The sequence below is a fragment of the Pteronotus mesoamericanus genome, unplaced genomic scaffold (assembly GCF_021234165.1).
Source record: "Pteronotus mesoamericanus isolate MK-2021 breed Mesoamerican mustached bat unplaced genomic scaffold, CSHL_Meso_final contig_20, whole genome shotgun sequence".
NCBI classification, from domain to species: Eukaryota; Metazoa; Chordata; class Mammalia; order Chiroptera; family Mormoopidae; genus Pteronotus; species Pteronotus mesoamericanus.
Genome location: NW_026555085.1, coordinates 14,412,412 through 14,427,582, shown reverse-complemented (window position 1 = coordinate 14,427,582; position 15,171 = coordinate 14,412,412). Strand labels below are relative to the sequence as shown.

Sequence of the window (15,171 nt, the reverse complement as noted above, 5' to 3'; positions counted from 1 at the left end):
GTTTCATAATTTTGAACACATTACAGAGGAACAGTATACAAGGTCTGTCCAGAAAAAAGTCCAGCCACTATTAATATAATGAGAATGGTTTGTGCAACATCAGTGTAACCTGGCAGCCAAGGAGAATGGACTGGATTGCACATGCACAAACAGTGATGACTTTGCTTTACTAGTCAGTGGGGATGGTAGACACAGATGCTGTTAAGTGAACATGTGTACTGTATGGCTGTGGCATTCAAAATGAGCAAGTATAGCGACAAGTCTGCATTAAGTTTTCTGTTAAGCTTGAGCAGTCCTCTGCGGAAACTATTTGGATGATTCAGAAGGCCGCAGCTATGGGCAGCTGGTGATTGGCACCTTCATCATGACAGCACGACTACTCATCTTTCATATCTCATGCCGAGTTTTTTGGCGAAACATCAAATCACCCAGGTGACTCAGCACCTCTATGCCCAGATTTGGTGCCCTGCGACTTCTGGCTTCTCCCAAAACTAAACTCACCTTTGAAAGGGAAGAGATTTCAGACTGCCAGATAGATTCGTTAAAATGTGACAATACAATGGGGAAGCTGATGGCTATCGGGAGAACAGTGTTGAGGTGTCAAGGTGCCTACTTTGAAGGGGACTGAGGTGTCATGGTCTTGTGTACAATATTTCCTATATCTTGTATCTTCTTCAATAAATGTCTCAAGTCATATTTCATGGCTGGAAGCCTCCTAAATAGACCTCACATATTGTACTAAATAGTACTTACTCCTGAAAATGGGCACACCCCTTCTTCTGTGTGGTTGAGACAACTAGTAATTGAGCTGGGTTTGGATTTTGTTGTTGCTACAGTCACCTTTAGTTTCCAGATTTCAGTTCCCTCCGGTGGGGTCCTGTAGTAACCATGTTCTTAGTGTGTGATCTGTGCTCCTGGTGGGTTTTTCTCAGTGTTCCTGCTCTTTCAGGACAGCTTTTAGGAGTTCTTGCACATCTGCACCAGAGAGGGGTCTTTATCCAAGTTCTTGCTGTTCCCCCATCAGTAGACTGCTGTTTCTTGTTACTGGATGTGGCGCTAGTGGTGGAGATAGGATGGAATTTTCTCAGTTTTTCTTGTCCAACCTTAATCTTAGATGAGCCCTGTGTACTTTGCCTTGTATCTGCTTGTCTGAGCCCAAAAGGGTTTCTTGCTTCTCTTCTATAAGCTTTTCTTTAGTGTGAAATAATGGTTTTGTGAGGTTGATGTAGTTTTATGTATGTGTCACTGAGGCTCATGCTCACCTGTAAAAATTTTACCTGTTTTCTTCTTACCCCAGCTTTATGGTGACTACCTCTTTCTCCAGTGCTTCATCAATGGTGAAATAGTTTGTGTATCCAGTCTCTCCTGAGAGGCCTTTGTTACTCTGGAATTTGTTTACCTGATACCTTGTAACCTCAGGTTTCTAATGGGCTCAAGAAAAATATAATTTTATAGATTATCTGGAGTTTTCTCATTGTTAATTTTGGAGCAATGTTCTCTTTTGACTTCCTACATCTCAAAGCAGAATAAGAGCTCCCAAATGAGTTTTTAGGTACTGGGATGAGTTTTATGATAAAATATGAATCCACAAAAATAATCTGTTTATGACAAGCTGCTCTGTGGCACACTTGTCAGTTGTCTGGCATACATGTTCCTCTCCTCTGATAGTGGGGGATCTTAGGCCAAGCAAAAAACAAAGGCAGAAAAACTCACAAATTAAAACAATGGCGTATAATTGGTGAGATAGACACTTCTCTGCTATTCATTACCAAACCCCTTTCTTGTCTACCTCTATAAAGAAATAGCTGGAAAAAGTAAAATCCAGTTGATTCTTTTTGTTGGCAGTAGTAGATTCTATAAAGTTGCTGGGAACACTGTACCACTGGTCTAGGGGATAGATATAGAGATATACACACACACCCCTACTTCACATGGACTATAATCTTAAATCCTAGCAACAACTCATCTTAATAGATTGTATTTTCTCTGTTTTACAAAAGAGAATACAAGCTTTAAAGTGTTAACTCGCTTGCCTAGGGCCTCCCTAGTTGAGATTCAAACACCATCTAACTGGCCCTCGAACAGGGGTTGTTGAACTACACTGCTCTGCCCGCTTGAATGTCCATCCTCAGGTGACCTTTGAGTGAGAGCTGCAACTTGAAGGCAGGATGCTTCCTTATTAGACTTCAGCTAGAAATATGTGTATGTCTATTGGGTAACTCAAATTTTTTGCCCCTCTGCACATGTCCATTAGTGATCATGAAAACAATAATTTGGGAATTACAAATAAATTTTAGTGTGTAGATGAATTCACAAATACAGAATTCATGAATCATGAGGAACAACTGTATTTGCTTTTCCAATCTCCCTAACAGAGGTGTCTCTATTAGGGAGTGAAACTTCTCCTGCCCACAGTTTTCCCCTTACTTGATTACTCATTATAGGCAGTTCATTATTATTGTCATAAAAATCATTTATGTTATATTTATCACTATGAAAAAGTCTCCTGAATGAGCATCAAGGGACTTGGAGGCTGTTGCTGGATTTGCCTGTTGAACTATCTGGGCAAGTCTTCAGATACACTGTGAACGCAAAAGGTCAGGGACCATATCTTACTCAACCTCTACCACAGGGCCTTATAGTAGGGAGTTTCATACCCATTTGTTAAGTCAAATTATCTTTAATTTGAATTTAATATTTTAAGTGGATCTCAATTTATAGTCTAGTCACATAATATGAAGTTATTTTGGAAAATTATGTGTGATCATTTGTAAATATGTGGAATAAAGATCCTGTCTTTTTTTGTAGGGTTGGGAAAATAAAAAATACCAATGCCCTTTAAAAGCAAACTGTGGTGTTATCTTTGTCAGTCCCATGTTTTGTTTTTTTAAAACATGTTCTGAGGAGTTACACTCATTTCTATATATTTTCATGGGACACTTTGGTTGTTATTAAATCTTTATTCAGTACACAGTGTTTAAGGGACTCTCTGAGATACAAAAGAAACAAAAGTCATTTTTCACAGCAGTTCTTCAAATAAAAAGTGAAGAGTTTTGTTCATGTTAGAAAAATAGAAGCAAAAGTCATAATCCTTAACCTTCCTGGTACAAACTTGTTGAGTAATAAAGACATTCAAGTTAAATTTTATACAATTTGTGCATAAATTAAGTAGCACAAAATAAAGTGGCTACTTGGATTGATGTTGGGTAAAAAAAACAAAACAAAAACGCCAAGCACATAATAGTGTGCTATGTCTTTAGTGACATAATGTTTATTGATTTTCAGTCGTGATCAAGGCATCAGGAGAGGTTTTGTGTGTGTTGAGAATTAGGAGCTTTGGGGTGGAGAGGAAGGGTTAAGTCAAGCCACACACACTTCATGAAACCTTCACGGAGCTCTGTTGATCAAGTATCCTGGCTTTTGGCAGGGATGGTGCTTCCAAATGTGCTTTTAAAAATGTTGTTTGTTGTAGAAAGTGAGGAGTTTAGACAATGGAGAGATTTCTCTTCTGCCTGTACTTTTAGAGACTTCTGTTCTGGAAAAATATTGCCTAGCATGTGGAAGTCAGGTGTCGTGGAGGGGGTGGAGTCAACCACAGACTTAACAATGTGGCTGTGAACTAGCATTTCTTGTTCTATAGTTGAAGAGTCACTTTTATAACCAGGCGCAGGTAATGCTTCCTTCTGGACACCATCATTTATAAGTTAAAACATTACTCTATTTCAGAGGCAGTAAAATTTAGGGCCTGGGTAAAGAATTTTATAGAAGGGCCTTCTTATCAAGACCTAGAATAGAATCTTTGGGTATCTAGATTTTTCCTTGTATAACAAAAGCATTGTATCTCCTACAAATTATACTTCTTTTGTTTCTTTGGGTAGTTTACTGTATTCATTTATTTTTTTCCTTGTACTACTTCTTCTAGTCTTCTCATTTAAACATACAAATTTTTTTTTTGTTTCAATTCAGTATTCATTTCAGGCAGTTAGGAAACTCACCATAATTCACTTACATATAAAAAAATGTTTTTACCAGCTAAAACAATATTTTTAGTTTCAGGTTTTGCTTATGCTTGCAGAATCTGTGTGTGTTGTGCTCATTCATTTCTATGGAAAATCTTTACATCTCTAGACTGTAGACATAGTACTTATATTTTTGGTCGCCTAATTTTAGAGTAATTTTCAAGAAAACATTTGGTCATGCATTTAAAATGTTTTCTGCTTCGAAGACCTACTGTTGTGCTGTTCCTCTGAATATATTGCACAGATTTCTTTGTAAACTCCCTCTTAATATACCAGAAAATTTTAACTGCTTCTTAAAGAGACCTGCCCTATACTAATAATTCTTCAAAATAAACAATATGGTGAGTTTGTATTTTAATTGACAGGAACGTAAATGAGTCACATCTGAGCCTGCCAACTGGCTGTTTAAGAGAAGCACATTGCTATACTTGTTAATGATCTTGGTTTTAACTGTTTCAATAGTGAATGTCATGTTTTATCATAGACCTTATGATTCCTACATTTCAAGTAATATTTTAGAGTTCTATTTTATTTATCTGATGACTACAATGTAAATTAATGTTTTGGACCCAAATTTCCGTTGTTATCTCATAACCTAGAACTAATGGATGTTGGATCATTTCTGAGTGTGTGTGTGTGTGTGTGTGTGTGTGTTTAAACTGTGGCTCCTGGTTTCTGTTATCAAAAAACAACTCAAACTAATGATTGTTTTTTGAAAAATTTCACTTAACTGATGTATTAATATTTCAACCTTAAATTCCTGAAACAAACAGAAAATAAAATAATTTAAAGGCAAGCTAAACCAACCAACAAAAAAAAACATAAGGAAAATCTATTTAAATATGGATCTCAGTGGTAATAGCTACCCAAAAAAGAATGAAAATACTTTAATTTAAAAATTACAAACTTATTATAGAGTTGTATAGAAACTAAAAATTTATTGTCTGCTTGAAACATGGAATCATTGACTGTTCAGTTCAGAACCTGTGTAGATGAATTGTGGGTTATGGGTTAATCTGTATCATTCTAGGTAGTCTCCATGACACTTGTCTCTGGAGAAAGTTTGATGTTTACATATTGGGTGAGGCTAATTATGGCGGCCGATCTAAAGGTGATAACCTGCCTATAGACAGACTCCTAGATATGGAGCAGGCTGACAGCTGCAGTGGGGGTGGGGCGAGGGTTGGGCAAAAAAGAAAAGCAGCTCAGGACTCGGACAGCAGTGCTGACGGAGGTAGGGAGGGGTTGGGCGGAGGTGGAAGAGGGCATAGGGGGGTAAATGGTAATGGAAAAATACAATAAAAGTGAACTATTTCAGAAAATAAGCTGTTAAAAAATAGATTGGCACTTTAGATATTTGATGGTTTTCGTTGATTTTGGAGCCTTAGATGGATGCCTGTTTAGACAGCTGATAAAGTAATTCGGAATTGTGACTTAATGAGAATTAAGCAGGTACATTCAAACATGCCCAATAATCTTTCACCTCGGCAAAGATAGATTCAAAGTCACTGAATCTAGTATTGCTCTGCATCATATTAAAATGGGCCTGTCGCATTGCCAATAGGCAGAGTTTGGTCAAATACGGCCTGTCATGTTTTATGGCATATTGTCCTCCAATGGTAGAGGCATGGCCACATGTAAAGGTGACTGGAGAACTGCACAATTTGGTCACTCCCATCATCAGGAGTAGAAGATTAGGGCTGTGGAAGCAGGGCCCCAGCACAGTTGCATAGATTTTTTGACATATCCATTATAGATTGTGGAACACAGCAGTAGAGATGGTCAGCAAGTTGAACTGAGAGGCATATTCCGTATTAATTGGATTTGAGTCCCTTTGCTCTCTTGTGTCTCTGATTAGTCAACCACTTTTCCCAGTGAGAGAACAGCACAGGGTGACTGTGGTGAGGTATTTGTTGTTGTTGTTTTCCCATTATCTACATATTCTTCGTGCCAGGAGCTATACAATACTTTTATATCAGGATATGACCTCTGGCTTTGCACCTTTATAACAGAAATCAGTGAGTACTGAGTATTCATAAATCAGTGAGAAATACGAATATTTCTAGAAGCCATTTCTATACCATGACAACTAGCATGTAAGAAAGTAACAGTTAACCACTAAGCTTGTCACACTAACCCAAACCTAAAGGTATCCCTAGTTCATCCTTTTCTTAACAGTATTCCAAAACTGCCTTCCGTTATTCCAGAGTCACCCAACAAGAGGGAACTCAGTATGGAAAAAAGACAGCTTTCTTCACTGACTATAATGAAAATATTTTTGATCATTTATTATAAAACAGTGTGACCATGAATCTTAGATCTCTCCCAGGCCATGGAAAGGAGCAAACACATGAGGAGACCTCAAGCTTAATTAACTTCATGGTAAATCTACTTGTATGTGTTTGTTAAAACTGTGTGTAAGATAAACTTGAAAATTATTATGGGATCAAGAAAACAATACAAATAGACAAAACAATATGAGTTTATCAATATAGCATTGTGAAATAGTGAGCTTTCTATTATTTACATATATTAATTTCTGAGTAAGCTCTGTGTAAAAGCTTTGAATTGATTTTTAATTTAAATTGAGAATGTTTAATCTTTTACTCAGCCTTTAAGTTGGGTTCTTTACTATTATAAATATAATTCTTTCCTTTAGGGAGTTCATAAGTTTTATTTGGTTTATCAAATATACTCACATGGAATGATTTAAGATATATTTATAAAGTAAACCCATATAATCAATATCTAATAACTGTATGTGTATTGTGTGTGAGAATCATGCTCTCCTCACAACTACTGTCTGAGCTACCTTGAGAGAAGTCATTTATAGCTGCATAAATAGAATCAGCAAATAAATCTTGGATGTAGGACCAAGATCCATGTCATTTGAGTATCTTTGTTTTTTAAAGTCTTTTTTCTCTTTTATAAATAATGAAACACTTCTTATGGTACTCTGTTTCATAAAGTGTAATTATGCTGTTTCCAAGGGCTGATGGCAACAAACTACTGCAACTACTGCAAAGTGAGTGGCTTAAAATGAGAACTTTTTTTGTCTCACAGTTCTAGAGATTAACACCCTAAATCAAGGTGTCAGCAGGCTTGGTTCCTGCCGAGGGCTCTAAGGGAGAATCTGTTTCTTGCTTCTCTCATAGCTTCTGGTGATTGCTTGCAGTTGCTGGGATTGGTTGGATTTTAGATCACACCCCCTCTGCGTCCATCTTCACAGGACGTTCTCCTTGTATCTCTGTCTTCATATGGTCATCTTTTATTAATAACGGTTTCATCTTCAAATGGCATTTCCCCCATGTCTCTGTAACTTCACATGCTCATCTTTTTGTTATGATACTAGTCATATTGGATTTGGGGCCCACCCTAGTGCAGTATGACCACCTCTTACCTAATTATATCTGTAATGACCCTTTTGGAAACCAGGTGAGATTATATTTTAAAAAATGTTAATACTTTTCTTTAAATATTTAGACTTTATTTGATTATCTTTAAAGCTATTTTCAGTGGGCAAACACACGTATCGCACCTTGACATTACAAAGTCATTTTTAAACTGCAATGACAATGTGATATTCTGAGCAGCAGAACCATGTTTGTTTTCTAAAGAAACATTAAGCACCTTTCATTTTACTGAGGCTTGAACTTTATTGGGATGTAGTTATGGAGGAGCTGATATCTATGCAAAGCCTTTTTGAAAGTGTTCTATGTAGGTTAGGATTAGAATTCTTAATGAGGAAAGTTTAATGGTGTTATGACTTAAATGGTTTTTGAAAGTATTTTAGGAAAAAATTATGAAACTGTCTTGATCCATAAATGTGTATATTATATAATGTAATTGAAAAGGGATTTCTTATTTAATAATCATTTGATAAAGAATGAAAAATACAGAGGTTAAAAAATGAAGATTGTAGATCAGTGTTTGGGAAAAAGTGTGTTAAGGGTTGAAATTGTGAAATAATTGTATTAGTTTTCAAAAGTCGTAAGTTTAGGTATGTAATTTGTAGAGTGCTGATCATGATCTTGAACGTTGATTTGTATACTTAATTGAATATTAGGATTACCTAAAAAGGTGTTTTAAAAATATTGATGTCTGGGCCCAATTGTTTCTTATCATATCCATAAAATTGTTAATTTTTTTTTGATGGATAGATGAGCACTAGAAAGTTGGCATTGATTTAATCATTTCTGGAAGCAAAGATTTCAGAACAGACAAGGGAAAGAAAAGTGAGATACATTTTGAAATTTATTCCAGTCATTGAGCCCTATGACTTTAAAGGTGGTAACAGAGGTTATCTGAAGAAGTGTTTGTATTGAACCTTTTGACCATTCTAGAACTCAGGAAGGATGCAGCAGTTTTGTTTAAAGAAATATATACAAATGTTGAGGATGTCTGCAGAAATTATTTTGTCATCTTGTGATAAGAACAAGTCTAGGTGACTCTATTCTGTGGCTTAAGATGTGGGTTTCTTTTATTGTGTTTGTCTCAGACTTTGAGGAAAACAAACTATGTGTTCAAAATGAGCTACTTTTTAAGTTTCGTGTATCTTGGTACTATAAATATTGGCCACAGTATCTGTTCAGTTGGCCATTTTGTGACAAGCTATTTTCTGTTTTGTTTTATTACCTAGTGTAGATGGGTCATTCCTAGTGAGGAATTACAAATACATTGTTTTATATAAGAGAAATAATGGTTTTGGCTTTATCCTTACTGTATTTGAATGTTAGATGAATAATTTGATTTCATATATGTATCAAAAAAAAAAAACAAAAAACAAACCTTGTCCATTAGTGAATAGAATGGCCTATGATGTATACATTAGGAATTTTTTTAAATTATATTTTTCCCATTACCACCTATCCCCCTATACTCTCTTCTGCCTCCATCCACCCCCTTCCACCAAGCAACCACCACACTGTTGTCCATGTCTGTGATCTTTTTTCCTTTTTTGGGGGCTCAATCCTTCCATCTCCCCAATCACCCCCAGAGGTGTCATCCTCCTCTCTATTTATAAGACTCTATTGTGTTTGTTAGTTCAGTCTGTTTTTTAGAGTCCACATATGAGTGAAATCATATGGTATTTTTCTTTCTCTGACTGGCTTATTTCACTTAGCGTAATGTTCTCCAGGTCCATCCGTGCTGTCACAAAGAGTAAAATTTTCTTCCTTTTTTTGGCCAAGTATTCCATCGTGAAAATGTCATATAGTTGTTTTATCTACTCATCTACTGATGGACACTTGGGCTGCTCTCAAATCTTGGCTGTTGTGAATAATGCTTCAGTGAACATAGGGGTGCATATCTTCTTTGAATCAGTGTTTCAGGTTTCTTCAGATCAATTCCCAGAAGTGGAATCACTGGGTCTTAAGGCAGTTCCATTTTAAATTTTTTGAGCAAACTCCATACTGCTTTCCACAGTGGCTATACCAATCTGCATTCCTACCAACAGGACACTAGGGCTCCCCTTTCTATACATCCTCACCAGCAATTGTTTGTTGATTTATTGATAGCCATTCTGACTGGTGTGAGGTGATACCTTATTGTGGTTTTCATTTGCATTTCTCTGTAGATTAGTGGTATTGAGCATCTTCTTGTGTGTCTGTTGGCCATCTATATGTCCTCTTTGGAGAAGCAACTATTCAGGTCCTTTGCCCATTTTTTAATTGATTTTGTTTGGTGATTTTTTGGTCTTGAGTTTTATAAGTTCTCATAAATTTTGGATATTAGCCCTTTATCAGATGTATCAGGAAAACAACATTTCTTAAAAGTCAGTGAGTTGTCTTTTAATTTAGTTGGTGGCTTCCTTTGCTGTGCAGAAACTTTATAGTTTGATGTAGTCCCATTTGTTTATTTTTTCTTTTGTTTCCTTTGCCTGAGAAGATATATCAGAAAAAAAAGTTGCTATAAAAAATGTCCAAGATTTTACTGCCTATATTTTCTTCTAAAGTTGTTATGGTTTTGAGCCTAACATTTAAGTCTTTAACCCATTATGAGTTTATTCTTGTTTGTGGTATAAGAAGGTGACCTAATTTCATTTTCTACATGTACCCGTGCAATTTTCTCAACACTACTTATTGAATAAACTATATTTAGCCTATTGTATGTCTTTGCTTCCTCTGACAAATATTAATTGACTATGAAGGCATGGGTTTATTTCTGGATCTCTAATCTGTTCCATTGGTTTATGTGTCTGTTTTTATGGCAGTGCCATGCTGTTTTGATTACTGTGGTCTTATAGTATAGTTTGATATTACATAGCATGATCCCTCCTTGTTTTTATTTCTCAAGTTCGCTGTTGCTATTTGGAGTCTTTTGTGGTTCCATATAAATCTTTGGAGCATTTGTTGTAGATCTGTGAAACACATCATTGGAATTTTAATAGGAATTGTGTTGACTCTCTAGATTGCTTTGGGTAGTAAGGACATTATAATGATGTTAATTCTTCCTATCCATGAACATGGTTTGTGTTTCTACTTACTTGTATTTTCTTCAATTTCTTTCTTTAATGTCTTACAATTTTCTGAGGACAGGTCCATTACATTCTTGGTTAAATTTATTCCTAGGGTGTTTTTTGCTTTTTTGATTCAGTTATAAATGGGGTTGTTTTCTTCCTTAAAAAAAAAAGTATTTATTTATTTTTAGAAAGAGGGGAAGGGAGGGAGAAAGTGATGGAGGGAAAGATAGCGGTGTGAGAGAAACATTGATTGGTTGACTGTCACATGCCCTGAACTGGGGACTTAGCCCACAACAAAGGTGTGAGCCCTGACTGGGAGTAAAACTGGCAACTTTTTGGTTTGAGGATGACGCTCAATCCAGTGAACCATACCAGTCAGGATGGGATTGTTTTCTTAATTTCCCTTATTTCCTTATTGGTATGTAAAAATGTAACTGATTTCTGGATATAAATGTTGTATCCTGCTATTTTACTGAATTTATTCATCGGTTTTAGTAGTTTGCTTGGTAGACTCTCTGGGATTCTCGATATACAATATCATGCTATCTGCAAATAATGACAGTTTCACTTCTTTCTTTCCAATTTGGATGCCTTTTATTTTTTTCTTCTTGTTTGATTCAACATAGTCTTGTTGACTATGTTGAATAAGAGTGGGTAATAGCAGACATCCCTGTCTTGTTCCCAATATTAAGGGTAACACTTTAAGTTTTGGCAAATTGATTATGAAGTTGGCTCTGGGTTGTCATATATGGCCTTTAGTATATTTAGACATGTTCCCTCTATTGCCACTTTTCTGAGTGTTTTTTATCATACATAGGTGCTGGAATTTAAGAAATGCTTTTCTGAATCTATTGATATAATTATATGTTTTTTTTCTTCTTTTCATTTATATGGTGTGTCACATTTACTCATTTGCAAATGTTATGCCAACCTTACATTCCTGGAATAAATCCCACTTGATCATGGTGTGTGATCTTTTTTAATGCATCACTTAAGTCAGTTTGTAAATACTTTGTTGAGGATTTTAGCATCTATGTTCATCAGGGATATTTGCCTATAATTTTCTTGTAGTGTTTTTAATGGTTTAGAGTTAGGTAATGCTGACCTTGTAAAATGACCTTGAGAGTCTTCAGTCCTCTTGAATTTTTTGGAATTATTTGAGAAGGAGATGTGGTAGATCTTCTCTGAATGTTTGGTAAAAATTCACTTGTAAAGCCATCTGGTCCAGGGCTTTTGTTTGCTGTTTGTTGGGAGTTTTCTTTCTTTCTTTTTTTTTTTTATTACTGCTTTAGTTTCACTAGTTATAATCTGTTTATTTAGATTCTCTCATTTTTCCTCATTTAGTTTGGGGAGATTACATGTATCTAGGAATTTATCCATTTTGTCCACATTGTCCAGTTTGTTGGCATATAGTTTTTTGCAGTGTTTTCTTATTTCCTTTGTATCCTTTGGTGTCAGTTGTTATTTCTCCTTTTCATCCTGATTTTATTTATTTGGGTCCTCTTTTTCTCAATGAGTCTGGTTAAAGCTTTGTCAGTCTTTTTTATCTTTTCAAAGAACCAGCTCTTGGATTTATTGGTCTTTCATATCATTTTTAAGACTCCATTTAGTGTATTTCTGCTCTGATCTTCACTTCGGGCTTTGTTTTTTTGTTTTTGTTTTTGTTTTTTTCCACGTTCTTTTAAGTGTCAAGTTAGATTGTGTATTTGAGCTTTTTTTTTTGAGGTAGGCCTTTAATGCTGTGAATTTCCCTTTTATGACTGCTTTCCCCTGTCTCCCACAGATTTTGGGTTGTTGTGTTCTCATCTTCATTTGTGTCAAGGTATCTTGTGATTTCTTCCTTGAGCTAATTGTTAACCCATTCATTGTTTTAGTAACATGTTTTAGATTCTGCGTTTCTGTTAATTGTAACATTGTTTTAGATTCTATGCCTGTGTGCTCTTCAGTTTTCTTCTTGTGATTTTTAGTTTCATACCATTATGGTTAGAAAAGATGCTTGATAAATATGATTTCAATCTCGTAAATTTGAGACTTGTTTTGTGTCCTAACATGTGGTCTATTCTAGAAAGTGTTCTATGTGCATGTGAAACGAATGTTTATGCTGCTGCTTTGATAGAAAATGCTCTGAAGGTATCAATTAAATAAATCCATTTGATCTAGTATGTTACTTAAGGCTTCTGTCTTGTTGATTTTCTGTCTGGAATATCTATCCATTGATGTCAATGGGATGATAAAATCTCCTATAATGACTGTATTTCTGTCAGTTTCTCCTTTTATGCCCATCGTGATTATCTTTACATATTTAGGTGCTTCTATGTTGGGTGCATAAATGTTTACTAGGGTTATATCCTCTTGTTGGATTGTTCCCTGCATACTATGTGGTGTCCTTCTTTGTCTCTTAATATAGCCTTGGTTTTAAAGTCTACTTTGTTGGCTGTAAGTATTGCTACTACAGGCTTTTTTCCTTCCCATTTCCATGAAATATCTTTTTCCTTCTCCTTTTAGTCCTTGTGTACCTTTTGTTCTGATGTGGGTCTCTTGAAGACAGCATATATATGGGTTTGTGTTCTTACCCATTCAGCTACCCTGTGTCTTTTGATTGGCGCATTTAAGCCATTTACGTTTAATGTGATTATTGAGAGATAGTTTGTTGCCATTTTATTCTTTAACTCTTTTTCTCTTCTTCTTTTAAAGCAAGCCTGTTAACATTTGTTTTTTTTGATATTACCAATATTTTTTAATATGCATTAATCTGATTGTGACAATGATGTGTTATTTTAATTGTTCCTTTATTAATTGTTGAAACTAAACCTCTTTTTTTTATATTTCTTGCCTATTTCTATTACTTTTAAAAAAACTTTAAATGACATTTTGGTATTCTTTATCCATTTTTTTGTTGTTGTTAAATTTTTTTATTATAATATTTTTTTAACTTATTTTTTCAAATACATTTGTCTCTGCCTCCCCCCTACCACTTTCCCTTGCCCCCTCCCTCCTTCCCTCCCTCAGCTCTTCCCTTTTGGTTTTGTCCATGAGTCCTTGCTATATGTTCCTTGACTTTCCCTTTCCTTTCCTTTTCCCCCGCCCCTCCTCCCTCCTTCCCTCTTGTCTCTGTTGATTTCTTTTCCTTTCAGTGTTGCGGGTCTTATTTTCCTTGCATCTTTGTATTGTTGGTTAGGTTCCACTTATAGGTGAAATCATATGGTATTTGTCTTTCGCCCCCTGGCTTATTTCGCTTAGCATAATGCTCTCCAGTTCCATCCATGCTGTCGTGAAGTTTAGTAGTTCTTTTTTTCTTTCTGCTGCGTAGTATTCCATTGAGTATATGTACCATAATTTTTTGATCCAGTCATCTACTGATGGGCATTTAGGTTGCTTCCAACACTTGGCTATTGTAAATTGTGCTGCTATGAACATCGGGGTGCATAGGTTCTTTTGTATTGGCGTTTTGGTATTCTTATGGTATCGCTTCTTGGCCTTTTGGCTAAGATCAAGTGTAGTATCTGTTCTTATCAGTTTAACATTTGTTTTTTAACATTGGTTTGGTGGTAGCACACCCTTTAGTTTTGTCTTGTCTAGGAAGCTCTTTATTTCTCCTTCAACTTTAAATACTAGCTTTGCTGGGTAAAGTGTCCTTGTTTGTAGGTTTTTGCTTTTCATCACTTTGAATATTTCATACCAGTGCCTTCTGGCATGAAATGATTCTGTTGCAAAATCAAATGATGTCTTATGGGAGTTCCCCTGTAGGTAACTAACTGCCTTTCTCTTGCGACTTTTAAGATTCTCTCCTCTTTAAGCTTTACCATTTCAATTACGATGTGTCTTGTTGTGGATCTTTTTGGGTCCATCTCGTTTGGAACTCTCCACTTCATGGACTTGCGTCTCTTTTTTCCTTCACTAGGTTAATGATGTTTTTGGTCATTATATCTTCATAAACGTTCTTGAGCCCTTGCTTTCTCTCTTCTCCTTCTAGTATTCCTATGATATGGATGTTGTTGCACCTCATGTTGTCCCCAAGATTCTTAAAGTCTCTTCATTTTTTAAAATTCCTTTTTCTTTTTGCTGCTCTGATTGCATGCTTTTTTTTTTTCTATCTTGTCTTCCAAATTCCTGATTTGATTCTCTACTTTATCTAACCTACTGTTTATTCCTTTTAGTGTATTATGTATAACAGATACTACATTCTTTATTTCTGATTGGTCCTTTTTTTTCAATTTTTATGTCATTTTTCATTTTGTGGAGCATCTATATAATTATTATTAGTACTTTGAACTCTGTATTTGATAAATTGCATGCCTTTTTTCACTGAATTTTTCTTCTGGAGAATTCTTTCATTTGGGGAGTTTCTTTTTCTCCCTATTTTGGCTGACTCTTTGTGTTTTTTTCTACTTACTGGGTTTATTTGCAAAGACTCTGGTTTAGTCATATTTTGGATGCTGCCTGTGACTGGTCCTGGGCAATCTATTTGGAGCTATCAGTGATCCACAGCTTGTGATTCCCTATACTAGTCCATGTTGTATGTAGAAAGGCTGCATAAGGGAAGTTGCCTCACACTAGCCTCTAGTTATTCAATTGTCATAATCCCTGGGTTTTTTTTTTTTCCAGCATAGTGACCCTGGAATCTTAGTTTAGCCCCTTAGTCTTTCCTTTTTTTTTCTCTACTCTTTTTTATTTATTAAAAACATCTCAATC

General features: G+C 35.6%; 1 protein-coding gene and 1 pseudogene across 2 annotated transcripts in view; both read left to right on the top strand.

Annotated features, from left to right (window-relative positions):
- The window catches only part of SUPT3H (SPT3 homolog, SAGA and STAGA complex component), a 485,803-nt gene that overhangs the window by 169,738 nt on the left and 300,894 nt on the right, over window positions 1-15,171 (top strand). The window lies entirely within an intron of this gene.
- On the top strand, window positions 13,944-14,041 carry LOC129068079 (uncharacterized; annotated as a pseudogene).